Source organism: Notolabrus celidotus, chromosome 23 (genome assembly GCF_009762535.1).
Source record: "Notolabrus celidotus isolate fNotCel1 chromosome 23, fNotCel1.pri, whole genome shotgun sequence".
Classification (NCBI taxonomy): domain Eukaryota; kingdom Metazoa; phylum Chordata; class Actinopteri; order Labriformes; family Labridae; genus Notolabrus; species Notolabrus celidotus.
The window spans coordinates 14,774,299-14,795,421 of NC_048294.1; the positions used below are offsets into that span (position 1 = coordinate 14,774,299).

Consider the following 21,123-nt stretch of genomic DNA (forward strand, 5'->3'; position numbering starts at 1 on the left):
ACACACATAAACTTGTGTGCACGCATGTAAAGAAAGAATAAAAGATGAACAGAGAAAGCAAGAAAAAGATGTGATACACTTTACACAGTGATAGCCTCATAGTTCACAACCCATAAAAGCTAATTCCACACTAGCCTATCCATTGCCATCTCATGTGGGAGCCATTCCACCTTTTAAACCCTCCTCTCACTTAAAGCAGACCCAGATGTAAGTCAAGGGGCTGCTTTGGATTAGCCAGAGAGGAAAACTCATTTCCTTTGCCTTTTTACGAGCATTTAATTTGAAACAATTAAGATATTACGGTGCCGCGGATTCACTACACGGAGTGACAGCTGGGAGCAATCCCATAAACCCCTGAGCCAGTGAATGAGGCACCTTGCTACTCTCTTTCTCTCCTCCTCCTCCTTCTCCCTCTCCTCTCGCTCTGTTTCCATTCAAGCATTTAGCTTAAGGCTGTGCTGAGGTGAGTGTGCTACCTTAGCCTCAGCTGAGTCCTCGCCGAGATCGCCAATTACTTCAGCAGCTCATAAATGCACCAGTTGGCTGATGATAGAATGGCCTAATTTCCCAAGACTAAGAGGGAGGAAGTGGGCGCAGATAATGTTTACCTTCTGGATGGCTTTTATTGTGTTGCTGGATTTATGGCACAAGTTGCGTGACTCATCTTTAGAGGGAGATGCAAACTAGGGGGCAGCAAATGGCAAGCTAGGATGCAAACACTGAGCTCTGTGCATGCTTTACATGGAAACTTCCAGCTGCATTTGAACTGGAGCACCAGTTTAACGTCATGCATGTGTTTATTTGTGGAGTACAATGGCACTGGTGTTGATGACCTATCTGTCCTTTACTCAAAAAGCTTCCGAATCCAAGCTCGCTTTGTCAGCACCTACCCATCAATTCACGGCCCTCCACCTCCTCCTCCTCCTCCTCCTCCTCCTTCTCCTCCTCCTACCTTCCACACTGGCATGGGAGGGCATTGGAGGTGTGAAATTGATGAAGGTGCGCTTGTGAAAATGTCAGCGGGACATCACTGGCCAGAGAAAGAGAAAAAGAGAGAGTGAGGGAGAGAGTGAGAGAGTATATTTTGGGGCAGGGGGTGTCAAATGCTGCTTTTCATGAACAATGAACTGTAAAATGGAGGACCTGGCCAAACAATGGCCATGATCAATCGGCTATGGTGAGAGGCTTCTCGTAAATGCCTGATGCCAGCCTGAAAGAGAGAGGGGAAAGAAAAGAGAGGGAGTAACAGAAAGAGACATGGACAGAGATGAGGTGTGTGTCAGTATCAGTTTGGGGAAGGGGAATCAGGGAGGTAGAGTGCAGAAGGAGTGGATGTAGAGATGGGGGTAGACAATGGGCAAATAAGAGAGCAAAGTAGGATAAGATGATGGCAGGAGAAGGTAAAAATGCTTTTAGAGTGTGGGGGGGTTTAAATAAATGAAAGGACAATGATGGGGAGTGGAGAGAGATGGGGAAAAGATAAACAGAGTAAAAGCAGGGGAGCATGATTTTTGTCCAGATCCACCTGTTTGAAATCAGGCATCAGCACTTACAACAATATAAACCTTGTTTATTTCATGTGGGAGTGAAGCGTATGACCATGAAGATTATGTTAGACATTAACTTAGACCTTTGAGCTAAATATGGCTTCAAGGATGAACTGGTTTTACGGACATGTTTACCGCCTACGTCATCAAACACATACGCCCAGTTTGGCAATACAATACAATAATACAACAATACTAATATGAGTCAGCCGTTAATAATCCCATTTGAAAGGCTGAATCAGCATTTACTTATACATTTAGCACAAGTTTAATTGGTGTTTATTAATTTACTGATGATTAACCGTTATATCTATTGAATAAACACTAAAGTGTGGCATGTATCGTTTGTACCCATGACGCATACAAATCATGTTTCCATTCTTCTTGAATGTTTTGCATTAGCATAGAAGCAGCATATATTACAACTGAAAAAGCAGAGTGGATAATGCATCTATCAGTATCCATGGTGACAAATGTGTCCTTCTTACGGAGGAGAGTGGAGAGGGCTTCTTACAGTTTCTCTGCTCATGTTTACCCTCCCTCGTAAACAAGCTAGCCCTCCACAGCTATGATTTCATGCAGATTGAAATTCAAGGAGTAGCAGGGTTAGGATCAGTTTTGGACTGGGGATATTTTTTGCGCTTGAACAGACTCTGCCTCCTCCCCAGCTTCATACATGATCACAGCCTGATGCCTACTTGTAGTGTGCTTATTACAGGGAGCCCACACTATGCTACTTACACATCCAGGTACAAATTCACACAGTTTCACTGGACAGATGTCCAGAGCGAGGTTCCACAGAGGGACCCAGTCAGGCAGGAGTTGACTCAATCTGTCTAAACCTGTTTTCCTCTCCTCTGCCTCTCTCTTTGTCTCTGAGCGCAGGCTGCTGCGCACCATGGCTGCTCACACCATCCCAGTTGATCTCTTAATGGACCTAATTGCTTTTCAGCTCATTGCACCTCATGCCAACACTAAGCTAAATCAAACCGAGGTCTCGTCCGCGAGCCTCATCGTGAATCTGAATCGGCTTGACATCATAATAAGGTGATATTGACTACTCATGACTCAGCAGTTTCAGAAGAGATGAGCAAGCGCGAGCCTCTCGTCAAAGCTCGCCCCGTGACAGGCAGAGCTGTCGGGGTCGTCCAGGAGTTCAAGTTGCCCTCCTTAGGAGTGCAGCCCATTGTGTTCATATTGACAATATGCTTGTGACGATGACCATGGTAGACCATATATTGTGCAATGTGGCACATTGACCTATGGATTTTTAAACACAAATACACACAAAGCAGTATGCTGCATGTAGTCAGCTGAACTAAAATTTAAGAGTACGTGCAGTCTGCAGTGTAGGTGTTGTGACATCTGGCTGTTGTCAGCTGCACCTTACAGTTAATGTCTAACTGCTGGCAGCAAAACCATTAAAAGCTAATGTATAACTACAGGAGTCACTACAGGTTAGGCTTGTCTGGTCCAACACTGCAATGTTGCAATGAATGTATTACCCTTAAATAAACCTTTCCAATATCAGGATTTTACTATGATGAGGTCAAGCAATATTTTCTGGCAAAGTTTGAACAGCTTTGGTTTAATTCACCCAAAATTTAGATTTTATGCATTAATTAAAGCAACATAATTAAAGGGAAGGAAACAAATGGATCAGCACTGTGTAATATTAAAATGGTATATTTCAAACAGGATATATTTGCATATAATTCTAGTTATAGAAATGCACTATTTCTTTTTTAATAATGTCTTCTTTTAATTAATATGATAACACGCAATGTTATCACATGGAACATCTCATGATAGCATGAGATAAGATGGTCTCAGGTGCAGGTGGACTTTCCCTTACCTCTACTCTGGTGCTTGGCACTTAGCAAAGATCTGACGTAATGTAGGTCGTTTTTCCCACAGTCTTCTGTCAACACCTGATGAGAACTATAGATATGATGTAGACACATAGTAGATATCTCTTTATCTGATACTGCAAGTTGTACAACTCTCAACAGAGATGACAAGGAACCAGGTTTTTTATTTCAAGGTGCAAGTTTGGCGTCATAAGGAATCAGAATTGAACTGACTAAATGTTTCTCTGCATTGCACATTTCCACTTGGAATTATTATATTTTGCCATACATCAGACTGAGATTGCCCGCTGCATATCTTATAGAATACAGGATGGCTCATCAGTCTGCATCAACAAGTCATTAAAAGAAGGTAATGATGGAAGTACTCACCAGTGAGAAATCTCCCCCCCCATCCAGTCTCTGTTGCAGAACAGGGAGCTGATCGATGAGATACTTCACCACCTCCCAAAGGTTACTCTGCCTGCTGAAAAGACAAATACATTTTAATATCTCTCTCAGTGTACTCATACTTAAAACATCCACAATGTTCAATGAAAGCAGAAGCCTATTTTGTTTGAAGAGCATTCAGTAGAACATAATGTGTAATGAGATCATGTTTTTGTCAACCACACAGCATTCCCTCACAACAAGAAGTATTTCCCATTATAACATTATCAGTTATCAGGTTTTACATTTCATCCGAAAGGTCACTGGGCTTGGTTTAAGTTGTTGAAGACATGTTGTTTCTCATTAAAAGGCTCCCGGTTAAGCTTCATTCCAGCTGCTTTTCGTATTCAACTCAAAACTACCCTGATTTTTGACACCAAGTGGCAACCTCTTGAGTTGAAAAATGAAGCCAATATGGAAGTGCCAAAAACTGCATTCAACCTCAACTGTCCACTTCAGGCTGGCTCCAAAAGCCAAGGAATCCCCATTAATGCCAATGTTAAAATGTCTACAGCATAAATAAACAAGTCTAGCCCGATACAAATCCAATCCATTTTGAAGATATTTGGGATACAAGTTTTGTATGACAAGACCTAATTGTTGGCAAGACTGACTTGACTAACAGGTGAGTGTGTTGTAGCATTAGAAAGTTAAAGGCCCGCCTCAACTCTGCCCATTTGCTTCTTGCTTGGTCGAACGATAGTTAGGTTGAGTCAGCATTTCCAATATGGCAACTACCATCGTTTGGCTTCAAAACTCTGCTTCAAAAACCAATGGGAAATGTCACTGAGACTACACCCATGTTTCATACAGAACTTGTGTATTACAGACAATGATAGTTATCATGTTATTCCAGTGAAATGTATCATGTTAGGTTATAATATTAAAGCAAAAAAATGGTTCTTGGAAAAATGTGACAGGTTACTCTGTTGTACTAATGTGAAAAAAAAAACATTATAACATGAAGATCAATTTGTAATTGCAAACTTTTTAGATAACTTGATACTGATCAATGTTTTAATTTTTGAATGGCAGCAAGATGCTGCAGTTGCATAAAGTAAATATACTCATCTGCATCCACCCCAATGACAGCAGTGATATGCAATTAAACGTGTAGATACAGTCACTCTTCCAGATGATGGTAAGGTTTGTTTTTAGGTTATATAAAAGAACAAGTGTTTAATTGAGACAGTTTCATAACCACTTCAAATCTCCTCTCAGCAAGTTTATGCTAAAAACATTTAAATCAAATGTGAATGAACTCCACAAACACGCCCCTGATGATGCAGATCAGCGTCATCATGATGCAAGTGTTAGCTTTGAATAGCTAAAGCTGTTTCCCCTCACTTTCTGACTTTGACTGCTCATTTGGGCATTAATATTTGATGTATACAGCGAATACAGCTCCAGAACTCTTTGTGGAGTCATACCTATTTTCATCTCAGTGTGTGCACTTGTCGTCATTACACAACCATGCTGCGTCCAGGTAACCCTCTATGGGGATCATCTGGAGACATAAATAAGGTTAATTAAATAATCTGGCTTCAGGATGCGTTCAGGAGTGTTCTGCCTTTGGGGGGGGAACATGTCATACAGCTGTCATTGTTTCCAACTTATGTAGGTCACTGAGTGAATTATAGATGTTATCACTGCTTGTGTAAGGGCTCTGTATACAGCTGTCTGGCATCGGACCAATAATCCAACCACTTCTAGCCTATCATGTTCTAATATGACAATGATTGCGAGTCCCAGGCTTACAATAATACAATCATTTCCCCTACATCATAAGATCTTGTGTTTACTCTCTGATGAACTTTGTAACTCTTAAATCCTTGGATTATGACTTTAAGTTAATTGCTCATGAAGCATGACTGTATGCTCAGCCATCCATCATGTGTGACAGATTCTAAGGAGCAGAGAGGTATTAGATGTCTCAGCCAAGGACTACAGTTTGGTGTTGGTTTACATTTTTCATGCCTTGGAGTTGTGTGTAATATCACCTTGGCATTTGTCGCTCTCACCCCCCCCCCCCCCCCCCCCCCCCCCCCCCCCGCCCACCATGGTTCCTTCCCTCTCTTGACTGCTTGGGCAGCGGCCATAAACAAGTCAATCTCAACACGTTGGATTAGATTTATCCGCTTAAGATAGATTGTTATCCCAAGGAGCGCGAGTCTCGCTTGATAGGGAAATTAATTTACGATGACTGGTTTACTTGATCAGGGTTGCAGGGGGAAGGTGGGGACTATAAATGTATCAACTCTTGGGCGTGAGAGCAGGAAAACAACAATCCTTGTTTTTCTGATTCAGATAAGTTGTGTCTCTTCTCTGCAGTATTATACACGGTGTTGTCTTGGGTCACAGAATCTGGAGTAATGACTCGACTGACAGTCATTTGTAAAGCGACGGCAGCTTGTCGAGGGTGAAAAGGCCTGCAGCTCAAGCGACAGGAGATTGACAGTGAGAGATATTGTACTTTCACGTCTATTTGTCCAACATAAAATGAGAAATTGACAGATTTGTATGTAGAAATATAAATAGTCCGCCGATCAAAAGTACAGTGCAACATGCCTAGAATTGAAAAGCTGTTCATGAAGAAGAAGGATCCTTTAAAATAGCTGTCAGACCTCTCAAATCTGAAGTGTTAAACTCATACATCAGTTAATGGATTGAGATACAATGGAAACTACCTCAGCTTATTTTGCAACAAAAGGCAGTCTGAGCCCATTCCTTGGTGTAAATTCATCTGACAAGCATCCCTTAAATGCCTCTGTAACCACAAAAAACTCTCTTTTTGCAATGTAAAGATTGATTTTCTACCCTCTTTCTGAAGCGAACAGTTTAAGGCTGATACACAACAGCAAAGAATGACTTTGAGACATCTGAAAATGAAATCCTACCCGTTTTTTAACATTTGAATAGTTACAAGGCCCCAACAAAAGGCAGTGTTTAGAAGAACATTGGATCCACATAGTGAGGGACAATGACACCAAAGGGCTGTCAAGGACCTGGCATGTGACTGAGCATTTTACAGGAGTGCACAGTTTGGAAAAAAGCTGACGTTATCATGCTTAGATACCAAAAATGACAAAGCTTACATCAGGGCTATTCAATTAAATATTTGGTCGGGATGGATTTTCAGACTAAGGACATGAGCTAGGCCGAACATTTTTAGCAGACAGTGAGCAAAGGTAACCATTTAAAGGTGACATATCACGCTTTTTTCATCAAAATAATTGGTCTAAGAGGTCCCCAAAACATGTCTTTAAAGTTTATGCTCAAAAAAACACTTTGAAATCAGATTTTGGCATGCCTGAAAACCCTCTTCTTCAGTCCTCTTCAAAACACTCTGTTTCCCTCTGACCACGCCCCTCCGGAAGTGGATGTGCCTCAGCTCTCCAGCACGTTGATCTAATGTTTACATGTTGGCTGAATATACACGGCTGCTCAGAGATCGCGTTACTTCAACCCTCTGAATCTGATCCAGAATCTGATCCTGACGGAGAGGCGCCTGCAGCAGGACCTTTCTGAACGATTGGTCATAGATTTAGTGTTTCTTGTTGTTTTATTTATCAGTATGTTGACGGGTGTCTTGGTACACAGCTACGAACATGTAGCTATGTGGCTATGCTAACTAGCGCTAGCACTTATCCATGATAATAAAAATCATCCACTAGATCTTCAAATCTGCAGACGTGGGAGTAAAACCGACCTTTGTGTTTATTAAGACAGCCTACAACTAGCATGCCTCCCTCCTAAGCTCCTGTTAGCACACATTTGTGCAGGTAATGAAAGACGGAGAAGTGAGTTGTATTTTATACAGTCTATGGGCTGAACAAGCTCCGAGCTCTGACTCCGTGACAGACCGGATATTGTTGTTACGTAACAAAAACACGGAAGTCTGAAACGGCTCGTTTCACACACATTTACAGAAAGGAGTAGAATCAAAACAGGGGCAGAATGGATTTTTTTCATTCTCGGGGGGTTGGAGACATGCCAGGGACACATATTTCAGGTAAAGAACCATTAAAAAGTCAATTTTGCATGATATGTCACCTTTAAAAGAAAACAAATGGATAAGATAACAACACACTGGATGTTTATTAACGTATTGCCAAATCCAAAGGGCATAAACACAATAAAGAGCAGCACTGTCAGTGTTAGTAAAATATGTTTTCACAATCACTCGGCAGTTGCTTTTGGGCCACTCGAGGGTTGCTTTCTGGCCGCATGTGGCCCGGGGACCGCTAATTGAATAGGGCTGGTTTACATGGTAATGCTCAGATTATTGGATTTTTACCAAGTTCAACAATCTTAATTAACTGAGAACACTATTAATTGTTAAAAAGCACAGAACCCAAATTGCAACTTAGGTTTGAGGTAAATCTAATTTATTTGAAGGACATAAAAGTTTGACTGTGTGATGGCCCTAGAAGAAAAGCCAGCTTGTCACCAAGATTTTAAATTAATCCTAAAATGGACATAAATGCCTGGACCAGGCTTGTAACGATGAATCAAAAGTTATTCAGACATTTCACTCAACACTTCACTTAAAATTGGAAGAGTACCAGGCATCTTAAAGTCAGAGGGGTTCCATCCTCTGGGGACCATTATCAGTGTATAAAATATGGATTTATCCAGCCTATCAAGTACATGTTCTGAATATTTTACAGAATAAGTAGAAACTCCAGGACACTGGTTGCACTAGAAGAAAAGTTCAAGGATTATTAGAGTAATGTGCTTATCCTCTGGGGACAAGAAATGCCTGTTGAAACTTTTATAGCAATCGATCCTACAGTTGCCAAGATACTTCTGTCCACACCTGATACTTTCGATGATTACAAAACCAGGTTTCATCCAATTTTTCTAAAATTACCCTTAAATGGACATAAATGTCTGGACTACATTAAGTGACCATTAATCCATTAGTTCTTGAGACATTTCACTGGAAAACAAAGTTCATTTAACAATTTGAAATGCAATTTTCTATGTAAAAGAATAATCAACAGTCCCTACAGATTTACTGTGTAGGCAGGTACACAGAGAAACACATACATCAAAAGACTTGCCTACATTATTCATCCAAAGCAAATGCATATAACCTTTAGCATCCTTAGCTCTATTTGCATCACATTTACATAGTAAATGTCAATCAGTGCTCCACTTTGCATGACCCCACACACATATGAATGTAAACATGCTGGGGGCAGTATATCAACTGTTGGATCACATAATGGTAATGCATTGTCCCTGTCCTACAACAAAGGAAACATTTACAGAGTGAAATCGTCCTCCCACTGTCAGGAATATTAATAGAGAAACCGATTCTTAGGCGAGCTCCCAGGTTTTCTCCATCTTGGATCCTTCTTATTGAAGGACGGTTGGTTTATAGACTATGGTGTCCAATAAGGCGACAAAGTTCAGTTATGATAGGCCAGCATGGCAAGCTCTTGATAAATCTTAGCCTTACCTTCATTCATCAACAAGTGCTGCTGTATAACTACTACAGCTGGTGCCAAGAATATGAAAGCACAAGGTTAGATGCAGAGCATAATAATAAATCTAGCTAGTGTCATTCAGTTATGTTTAAAAATCATGAATACCGGCGACAGATTTGAAAGAAATAAGAAGCCCCCTTCAGCCTTAGGCCTCGGATAATGTTCTTTTAAAAAGAGAAATTAACCTAATCAACCAAAGTATTCATAGTTTGAATTTTTCACAAGCCTCCCAACCCTCAGCCTATACTGATAAGCAAAAATGTTTTTTAATCAGTGACAGTCAGATGATCAGACATCTGTGATTTTCAGTACATTCTGCCTCTAGACACAACCGGCCCTAACTCCCACAATGCTTTCTGTTAGCCAGCAGTCAAGGGCAACAGTTCACATAACAGTAATTTCATCAAGTTTCTCTATTGCTCATTGTCATAGAAAGAAAATAACAATAGAGAAACTTGGTCTATAAATCTACATGTGGAGGCTGAATCAAATTCTGCCCTCAGAAAACGGAGCCGGGTGTAATTTGCGGGTATAAATCAGCATCAGTGTTACTCAATCAGATACACGACATGTCTCAGTGCAGGTAAGAAAACAGATCTGCTGACTGCAGTAGTCTGTCTCTCTGTCTCTCAGATGTGCTATTGTTGGATGCTAGATGTTTGTGACTGCGGGGGGAGGTTGTTCATCAGAAAGAAGGTTTGGGTTGTTGCCACAAAAGCAACTTTTCTCAAAACACAATTGGTCATAGTCATCTGTCTCCGGGGGCCATAGCTGTTATTTTTCTGTAGCTCTACATCAGAGGACTGTGCACTTGACGGTGTTATCACAAGCAATATTATCCCTTTAAGCACTGTTTTGCACCAGCATACCTGTACAGTGTCAGACGTGACTGTCTTGGAATGATTACCAGAAATGTTTGATCATTACACTAGGTTACAGAGGTTATTGCTCGACTTGTTGCTCTAACAGGCTGACCTTGAACATAACACAGCTTTCTTACATACAGAAGAAGCAAAGCCTTGATAAAATTAACAATAAGGCAGACGATGTGCCTTCTAATGTAAACAAGAATGTGCTCACATTTAAGCAGAGGCTGACAACAAAATCAATATAATACCCCTGCAGGGGCTTAAAGTGTGTTTTGAACTGTAAGTGATGAGTTTGCAGGGATTTATTGTACTTGATGGCCTTTTTTAAGAAATTTGAGCTGACATGCACCTAACCATGCAGTTTATTAAGTACATCTACTCGAGTGCTATATTATAAAAATATCCCAAGGTGGTTTAAGTGTTATTAAATAGTTATTGACACTCACACACTTTATTTGGAAATACCGCACTGTTAACTGACAGACATCTATTTGACAAATAAGTATAAGGATATATTCCACACTGTTTTTTTTTAAAGTACCTGTAACCAAAATGATATATAAAAGGTGTCATTTTAATTAGTAAACAGGAAAGAGTTGAGAGAAGTATAAGAACACAGATTGTTTGTGCCAAGGGTGTAACAAGAGGGGCTTGACCTGACGGGGCTTCATCAGATGGGCATGGGCATGGACACAACCCCCGCCCCCCTTAAAACTATGATTTAGTATTGCCTAGTCAGAGGCTTAATGTTAAAATAAACTATTTGGTTTGTGTTGCAACAGGTGCCAGGGGTTTTCTTCACAATTAAATGTAGCACATTTCCTTCGTGCGTATTTAACTACTACCTAAATTGTAGAAAACACTTAACACAACTGTTTTGGACATGCAGAAATTTTAGGCAGGTATCTTGGGAGGAATCAGTCCATCATAAGTAGCAATAATATATTTGTATATTTATATTTATGCTTCATAAATCAAAATGATGCCACTCTTCTCTTGTTACATTTCAAATAACAAACAAATTCAACAGAAATACAACATCTGTTTAATACCTCAATGTAGACGTGTTACGGCCCTCCCACTTGTGCAGGGCCTGCTGTCCCCCCTAAGTCACTACAGATATGTTAAGGGGAGGAAAACACAGAGGGTTAATTGAACTGATTTGTGTTTGTGTGTCTGTGCACGCATACATAATTTCCCCTCTGCATAAGCCAATTCCAAAGTTGAGCCATCCTCAGCCAAAAAAGTTTAGACACACCCCTGGAATGCACTTGCATGTCAGTGCATTAGCTACAATCATGCAGTTATAAAGTTTATTTTCTAATAATGTAACCATACATACTTTAAATGCAATTTACCTTTGCTTTTAAAACCAATGACAATACTTTCAATACTCTAACTTAGTTAAATGTAAAGGGCAGTTCTGTAATTATTTGTTTTTCCATTTTCTATTGTAACTTAATTTGCGTGATATTACTCTCATAATTAAACAGTGTTACTTGTATAGAGTATCTGGATATATTTCCCACCAATTACACAAAAAAATGCACAATGAATAGCTAGAATAGTTGGAATTTTTGTACCACTCCTTTCACCCCTCTTTAATAATATGAGTGCGTTTTCTTCCCTCTGTCATTATGACATAGCTGTAGCTGAGAAATAACCAACAGCTCGGCTGCTACACACATGCACTCAAATGCTCAGTGTGACTGAAAATAATTACCGAGTCAGACCCAAACACTCACCCACGCACACACACACTTACAGACACCCACGCCTCTCTTAAACACAAATATCTCCCCGAAATAGCCGCATCCAAGTGCGCATTCCTGCACTGGACTTGGGGGGGAAAGTTGATCCAGGAGAGTTCGGAAAGTGGGACCTCGTTGAGTGACGTCATCCCTCCTACACACACACCATCTCTCTCTCTGTCTCTCTCTCTCTGTCTCTCTCTCTCTCTCTCTCTCTCTCTCTCTCTCAGTCTCCAGTTTTCACTGCCTGAGGTTTCAGTCCGTGCTCAGGTTCAGCAAAGAGAGAGAAAGAGACTGACAGACGGACTGACAGACTGAGTGAGAGAGTGTGAGAGAGGTGGAGAGAAGAGAGAGACCGAGATGACAGATGACGATGAGAGACAGACTGAATGAGAGAGTGTGAGAGAGAGAGGAGAGAGGAGAGAGAGAGAGAGAGAGAGAGCGAGGAGAGTGCGCGCGCGCGAGAGAGAGAGAGAGAGAGAGAGAGAGAGAGAGAGGGAGCGCGCAAGGGGCTGTGTGTCCCAGCCACACCGCACTCTTCAAACACAACCACAGTCTCGCCACGTTCAATCCAATGAAGAGCTAACGAGCACAACACAGACTGCCTAAAACCCGAGAATATATCCCCACACGCTGCACGTGCGTGTTCATCGTCCGTTATCGCCTGAAGAACGAGAATGCGTTTGTGACGGACAACTCGGGGAGAAGAAGACGAAGGGGGGAAAACAGAAGAAGAACCTGGATTTCTTTCCTCCACGTTATTTTATTCGGACTCGGCTGTCAAAACTGGATGTAAAAGAAAACTCTCTCAGACAGAAATAAAGGAGAGACAGAGTTTCAAACTGGCCGCACAATGGTTATAAGGTAAGAAGAGTGTTTGACGAGCGCTTGAGTTTGGAGGTTGTGACAGTGGGAAGTGAAGTCGCTGCCGCAGTGATTTCAGGTGTGCGTATAGAGAGCCCTGTGAAGTTGGTTCAAACATATCAGCTGAGATCACATACATCTATTGGGACTGGGTTAATCCCACTGATGTGTTATTGCTGACTGCCCGCTTGCTTAGAGATGTAACCGTTTCACTCATGTGCTGATAAACGTATGCGCATAGTTTATTATGAACGCGCGCAGCCGCTGACACAATGATAACGCTTTCAGGACCACATCACCATCATGCCTTACAAAAACCTTTGGCCGGTAAAATGTGTGTTTTGAATTTATGAATATGAACCTGCGCATGAACTACACGCTTGAATGTGCAGGTGGAATATCTTTGTAATTTCCAGCAGCATTTGTTGACGTCAACTGTGAAAATATGCGTAATTGTGGGCAAATTAACAACAAAAATGGGATTAAATATGTAGCTACAAGTCATGATATTTCGTTTTGAGAAATCTACCGTGTCTGACTGTCTTCCAGTGTTGACATATCAGAAAATCAGCTCGTTCAAATGTTATTTTCAGCTTTTTTAAACTGTAGCACAGTCATGTAAATACAGTTCATTTGGTGGCCCCTTTTCTCAGAGAGAGTTGTAGAAGTCTTTTCCAGCCAGCAGGTTGTGAATAATTTTTCAAAGTGAATTCCTGCAACTCTCCTGAGATCACTCGTCTCGTCTGTCTTGTTTTTAGCTCGCATTTTATTTTGAAAGTGCTTTTTAAGGAACTTACACGTTTTTAAAAAGCGGCAAAAATATCAGCGAGGACAGGCTGAGACAGCCAGTCACGCAGGCAGTCTGTCAATCAGGTGAAAGTGAACCTTTATTTCCAGTAGACACACACACCACCTGTGCTCAGTGTGCCAGTTGGGCCACTAGGGGACTCATTCCCTCCAGTCAGTTAGAAGAATGCAGCAGAGAGGGGATACAAGTCATGGAGAAGAGATTTCAGGTACTCCACCTGCGCTTTTACAGAAAAAAACTAGACTAAGAGTAGAAAGCAATTTAACATTGTACATTTTTGGGTGCAGAAGTTTCCAAAATATGCAAATAAGCTTATTGTGCTTCCATGAAAAATATATAAAAAATCTCATCTGCAATTCTCAGAAGAAGGCTTTTAATGCCTTAAAAAAAGCTTTCTAGCATTGTGATAAATTGCTCTATGAGTCAAATGAAATGCTGTGAAGTCAAAGCAGGCTAGTCAGGTGTTCCAAGGGCCAATAGTGTGTGTGTGTGTGTGTGTGTGTGTGTGTGTGTGTGGGTGTGTGTGTGTGTGTGTGTGTGTGTGTGTTCAAGCATGCAAATTGGTGTGCATGTGTGTTTGCTCAAGCAATTCCCAGTTTATTGCCAGTAAGCACTCCAGGAGAGCACACCCCAGCATCTCCACTGTCTTACATGTTTTACAGTTCCCAGCTCAACAATTAGCACTCGCCCCAATTTTGACACGGCGCAATTAACGCTGTCACCACACGTTCGATTTCCAATTTTGCTGTTGCGACAGCAGCACTCAAAAGAGGAGACAAAATGGATATGCACTAAAGGTGGTGCTGGCTTTAAGTGCTGCCATCCAAAGTCGCTGAAGGGAGGAAAGTGTCTCGCTCATGGAAAAGCGGCACTGACGCGGCCATTTTCTTTCAAACCCTCATCCTTCACTCTGTGGCTTTTTTCCTTTTTTTTTTGTTTAAAGCCTTCAAAATAACATAAAGCTTTTCGGGAAATATCTTGATGTAAATTTGGAAAAGGTATTCCAGGATAAAGGAAATGAAAGGAGGAACGAGTCCAGCTTTCCAGTGTCATTCAACACTAGTGTGTGTGTGTGTATGTGTGTGAAGGATACAAACAGTTCATGGCATGCAAGCCATTAAACTGAAAAATGATATAAGCGGCTGGAAAGTGCCTATGAGGGAGTTGGGCCATTTTTGCGTGCCTGCCGATGTACCTTTTTCTCCAGCTTTTTGTGCCTGAAGCACATTCTGAAATCACATCCCACATTTTTGACAGTGTCTAGGAGGGACAACAGAGTGTTTTAAGAGTGAATGTTTGAGGAAAGTCGGCAATGTCTTTCAGATGTCCTTTGTGTTTGTTTTATTTCGCCACTGTACACTGGAAAGTGATTTTACAAGCACTATGACATATGGGGGTTAAATGCTAAGCTCTTATGTATAAGCTCATTGGCAGCAGTTTATTTAACAAAGGACTACGGGAGCTTTTAACGTTTCCTTATCCAAGTCCTTCTTGTCAGCACAAACCCGAGCTTTTCTTACAAACAAGTGTGTCTGCACCTCACAGGCTCATTGTTTTAGTGCAGCCCGGCAGCTTTAACTTGACGGTTTATTTTCAAGAGCAGACAAAAAAAAGAGAGAGAGAGAGAGAAAAGTTTGCTTTCTATAAGTGTGTATGCTTGTGCCTGTGCCCGTGTGTGAGCTCCACTTCAGGAATTCCAAGGCCAGGGCCCCTATTACAAGTGTGGAAGAAATCAACACTTACATTACAAAAATGGATACGTAAACATGGAGGCCACAATTATCAGGCGCCGTTGGGTTGGAACTGGAGGAGATGGAGTGCCAATAGGTCTGTTAGCAATCACCCCCCCTTCCCCTCCCCCCTCCCCCTTGCTGCCTGCCCTCTGTAATCCAGTGGGTGTACTCTAGCTTATTTGGTGCCAGGAACGGCCCTTTACAACTACTCACCGACTGGCAGGCAGGCAGGCAGGCCGACTGGCGAAGCTGGCAGGGTGGATGCAGGGGAAGTTTGATGCTGGAGGTCAAATTGTTGGAGAAAAAGGCAGGCGGCAGTATTTGAGTCGTATGTTGATATATGTGCATTCATGTATGTTTTCTCGCCGTGTAAGTCCCTCAACCGGAGCGTGTGCGTGTGTGTCAGGGGCCTCCAGCCGACTACAAACCCTGCTTCATGCAGGCCGCCTTGATGCATTGTGACAAATGAGAAAGCAGTTTGATTTCGCACAACACTGAGCCGCACTCCAGCATAATGAAGTGATCATGACTTTACCCTTGGTTCACTTTGGCCCCGGTCCCGCTGTGTTTTTCCCCCCTCTATTCAATCGCTTCACTCACTTATTTACTTGGCAAGCATTTCCTCCCGTAACCTCTAGTACTGCATAACTAGCGTCAAGGGTGGGTTGCTTGATAAAAACCACCGCTACGGGGCATTGGTTTTACACATAGGGGAACGCGAGCAGTTTTTATTGATATTCAAGTTGCCACTGGGGTTGGAATAATAAGGAGCCTATTTTCACGCCCAGGCAAAATCACCTCTACTGTCCATCACCCTGTCAGGGCAGAAAGCTGAGGCGTAATATTATTGTCAGTGGAGGGAGCTCAGGGCAGTGGCTGAGCTTGTTCTTTCTTGTTCACTGTAGTTATCTCATTTTATACGACTGAATCTGTCTTGTACATTCTTTCCTACGAATCCATCTAATCAAACCTAATTATCATGTAAAGAAATTCCTGTCTACTACATTCATTATTTTACCTCTCCAAATATGTGTATGTATTCTTAAACCAAAAACGCAACGTGTCACTTTCAACATATTTCATCTAAGCGTAGGGTACGACATCGAACATTTTGCCCTGAGGCTCTGCCTTAAGGCGGTACGTACAGGGGGGAGTCCCGATGTGTCAGAAACACGAAGGATTTTTTTTCAGCCGCAGCTGTCCTTTGCTTGCAGATTAGGTTTCAGGAGATATGATGGATGCCAAACGCCTGTAGCCAGTTGTGAAGACATAGAGGGAGGGGGGGCATGTCGGTATGGATTTGGATCGGGGTCAGTGGCACTGGCAGGGGATTGGAATTCTGCCCTTGACCTCCATTTTGGATCATCCCCCATCAAGTAACTAACAGCCTGTCACTTTGAAAGAGTCAGGCTGAATATCTGGAATGAACGAGTTAGCTTGGTGATATTTTTAAGACTTCATTCTGACTTTGTTGCAACTCAAAACATTATTTCTTTTATGCCCTTTTTGTCTCATTTTCTCTTATCTTAATTTTTTTTTTGGAAAGACTGAGAGCAGACTCCACTGAGGTTCATTTGAATAACCGTCGGAATGAGGAAATAAAAGCTGGGGGAAGAAATAGAAGTGTCGGCCGGCTCTTTGCATTCATGTCACACAGCTTTATCAAATTATTCCACAATAGCAGCCACACAAGTGATGGAATTTCAATTAAAGTATGACAGTTTTGAGAATTTGTTTCTGCTCGGGAAAGAGATCGTGGGGGTTGTGTTTCATGGGTTGGGGGCGGCAGAAGATGTATTTTATAGTCTATTCTCTTTATACCAAACTCCCTACTCATTCACCCCCCTATCCTCCCTTAAAAGAGAATGACTTGGCTGAAACCACTTTTTGTTCAGAGGCACTCTGTGGTGAGAGCCTGGAGCCGGGCACAAAAAAAAGGGTGTTATGATAAAGGTCTTTGCGAAAGAGAAGTCAAAAACGGAGCCTTTAGTTTGATAGGCTCTTTCCAAGAACAATTACACTACCTGCTGTGCCAAATAGAAGGTTACAGGAGATAAGTGCAAAGAAGGGGTGCTCTGCTCAGACTGGTGGCTAGCTCGTAAACTGAAAAAGAGCAATGTATATATGACCCTCAGGGACTGTAAAGTGTTTTGGGGCCGGATTTTGTACCACACGCAAGCTCACAAACACTTGGCACATGCCAAATATAAGCAGGGGTGGAAAACTGTAAAGAGGAGGACAGAAATAAACCTCAGGACAAACAAAACATACAGTGTTTGTTGCTGAAGCCGCTCTGCATAAAATTATTTGCATCAAGTGAGGCCTACCTTTTGTTTTAAATGAAGCTTATGAACAAAAGTGATTGAGATTCGTGTTATTTTTACCCATTTGCATTTCCCAGACTCCCACAGGAATTGGCAAAGAGGAGAATTTTCCATTACTAAGTGCAGTGACATTGCCACATAGCAATTTCACGAATGAGGAATGCATTTAATAGTGGATGGATTTTTCATAATTTGGAAGTGTTTCCCCAATTTGTGCTGTAATTCTTCAAGTGACACATGTTGTAATGGGATCCAGTGCGTCCACTCAATCCACTCACTGCGTCTGGAAACCACATGTCCAGAGGGAGATGTTTCTTATCAAAGTGAGAATTACTCAATAAAAGGTAAGGGGTTAAGACTGATTGACTCCAATATTTTTGTAAATATCTGCTCTTTATTATCTCCTCCCCTCTTTGGAGTCCAAATTTGAATTCCTGCATCACTGCAAGGTTAGGAGTCAATGTTTAAATTCTGTGTAACCCCAGCATTCTCCCTCTACTCAATCTGCAATTATAGCTAGCTGCTTTGAAGAAGCCAGGCGGAACTAAAATGACTTTTCATGTCCGGTATAATGACTGCCATTTGGAAGCGGGCATGGAGAGAGCGGGTTAGAGAGTTACAGCAACAGAGGAGAGAGTGAAAAAAGATGGAGGGAGGGGCAGAAGGCGGGGGGGGGGACAATCAGTGGATGAAAATGGTTTAGGTCACCTCTGCCTGTGACCAGACAGCACAAACCAACTGCCTTCCTCTCAGATGAATCTACCACACTTCTGTCCTTTTCTTCTCTCCCTTTGGTGCTCATTGAAACTTTCACCCCCTGTTCCTCTCTGTCTCCATCTTCCCTCTGCCATTGCTGTCCATTCATTTGCCATCAACGGAAGCTAAGCAGCTTTAAGGCGGATTACAAGATGAATTGCACAGGGCGAGACGCCGTATATTCTCTTTAGGGTTGGCCGCTGCTGCCAAAGGCCAGAGCTGAGTGCCGTCACCTGGGCTAGCAGCTGGCTATCTTTACACTTCACTCACTAATGAGGCCAGACAGTTGGGGCTGAAGTTATAGCACAGGCTGGAAGCTGTGTTGGCAATCTATTATTTAGACTCTCGTGGGGAGGCCGGTCTCAAGAATTTCATGCATGCATTTTGCAAAGCAAATGGTAGCCCGGGGGGAATACAGAGCTCTGTGTGGGAAAAAAATGAGCAAGTATTAGACGTTAATGTGAGCTGCGGCACTCTCTTGTCCTGCCTACATCAAACCTGCCAAAACCTGAAAGGAAACTTTTGGTGTTTTGTCATTTTTTCATCACACTGGAAAAGGAATCTAATACAGATATGCCGCAGCAACGCAAGCAATGCTGACAACTCCATCCGATGCACGAGTCGTCTTTGTTTTTTCATTCACTGTTTCTTCTCGTCTCTGTTCCTTCTTTTATTTTATCTTTCATTGTGATATTTTATGGATGCCAGATGAAGGTTGTGCTTGAGTCATCAAACAGTCGACACAGAACAACGGGTTTATCTTTCCGTTCTCTTTTCATGTATATTTAAGGACCTGTTTCAGAGGGGTTTCGAAGAGTTGCATCACTCTGTTATAGATAACGGTGCGCAGACAGGACTTGTTTATATTTAGTCAGGCTAGAAAACTATGGCGTGCATGACCCCCATAAGGTATTTATAGAATAATACCAGTGTTAAAACTTCCTCAGATACAAGAGGTTGATGTAGCAGTTATTTAAAACACAAATTTCCCAGTAGTCCTCATCATTCACACTGGGCAACCACACGTTAGATATTGCCAAATACAATTCACAAGGTCACTCAGCAAATACGCCTATGAGGCGTCACTTTCCACTAACTTATACAGCCCCAAAGATCCATTTGGCAATTAACTATATTTGGAACTCTGTAAATGCAAATCTACTGGGAGATTAGATGGCAACAGTTAAACATAGAGAGGCAGTTATAGCCAGAGCTAGTGAGCAGACTTGGGTTACTCTTAAATGAAGTTCATGCAGAAAGGCTTAGGATACCACCAATAGCTTGGAGTTATACATGGCATGAATAAGTTACTGATACCAACACCCATGAGGTCATTGAGTTATTTACCCCACACGTAACCACATCATGCTTGTTGAATGTTGATATTTGCCAAAGTTTGAAATCGGGCAAGGAAGTTTATTCAGTCATGAGGGTTGGAGGAATTGGCCGTGTCATTCTGTCACACTTCAAAGCACTTTGGTAAGAGCCATCCAGAATTGCATTCTCACAGGTGGTGCAAACTTTAGAGCATACCAAAAGCCATCCATGAAATCCTCAAAAGCAACAGTGAAAGGTAAATAGAAACCTTCATGACCTCTTACTACAGAGAGTTTCCGCTGAATTTCTCATGGTGTTTCAGAAAAGACCACATCAGGTGTATATTGGCGTAACCCAAGCTGCCACTCTTAATCCCTCACCTAGCCCTTCCTTGTCTTTGCATGTGTTCGCCCGTCGATCTACCCTAAAGAAACATTCCAGGAGAGTTTTAGCGTCGCTGTAACTGGACACCGTTAACTGTGCCTTGTGTTGGAGTTTGACAGTGAGAAAGGGAGAGTTTGAACGTGGGAATTGGAATGCTTGGGCTCAGCCTACTCTTTTTTTTTTTATAAAACTGGCGAAAGTTGAACACGACATGCTACTTGGGTTTCGTGATGTAAGACAAGAAACCAGCCAGAGCGGAGTTTCTTGGATAGCAGAGACTTTAATGAAACTTAAAAATTTGTGACCATGAACAGGACAGGGGTGATTTTGCAAAAAGAGAAGTTGTAGAATTGATTAATGGAAGTAGCATTTGAAATACATAAATACTTATGGGTTTTGACAATTTGACTCAAACCAATCTGTGAAAGGTAAATGGACATTATTCTATGGACTAAAACCTATTAAAAAATACATCTTGAGCATATTTGGCAACAAACATTTTTGGCAACAAAACGATTAGTCTAAAGCCAACTCGAGAAATCCTGAACTCTGCCATTCAGACTATTGTTGAAATTGAGATTTAGACATCCGGTGAAATGGCTTCCTAACTTTAGTAGTCGTTTATATTTGATAGCTTGCCTCAGGTTGAGAGTAGAAAAAGGTGTCAATTTCAGCAATTTAAGTACTAGAAAAAGCTAATATGCAATAAAAAACGGATGTGGATAGACGGAGAATTGGCTGTTGATTCTTACCCCTCAAGCTTAGAATATTGGACGTGTTTTTCCTCCCTCCACAGCTGATTTTGACAGTCTTTATGGTTCCTTGGTAGCCATGAAAACCCATTACAATGCAATCCCTTCCTTCCCCCTCCTTCTGCTCTCTCTCTCTGTCTTCCCACCCTCTGCCGTTATTTGGAACCCTTCCCAAACCGTCCATTGTGATAAGCTAAACACAAAGCTGTGAGGAGGACGTCCTGCA

At 41.9% G+C, this 21,123-nt stretch overlaps 1 protein-coding gene across 2 annotated transcripts in view; it reads left to right on the plus strand.

Annotated features, from left to right (window-relative positions):
• Positions 1 to 21,123, plus strand: part of LOC117807284 (receptor-type tyrosine-protein phosphatase delta-like) — a 429,954-nt gene that overhangs the window by 280,691 nt on the left and 128,140 nt on the right. Inside the window, exon 1 of one of the 2 annotated variants that reach the window (XM_034676509.1) lies at positions 12,494 to 12,823. The exons of the other annotated variant lie outside the window; for it this stretch is intronic. The gene's annotated coding sequence lies outside the window, so the exon portion shown is untranslated. Of the gene's footprint in view, positions 1 to 12,493; positions 12,824 to 21,123 lie in introns of those variants that run through there. 2 annotated transcript variants of the gene reach the window in all.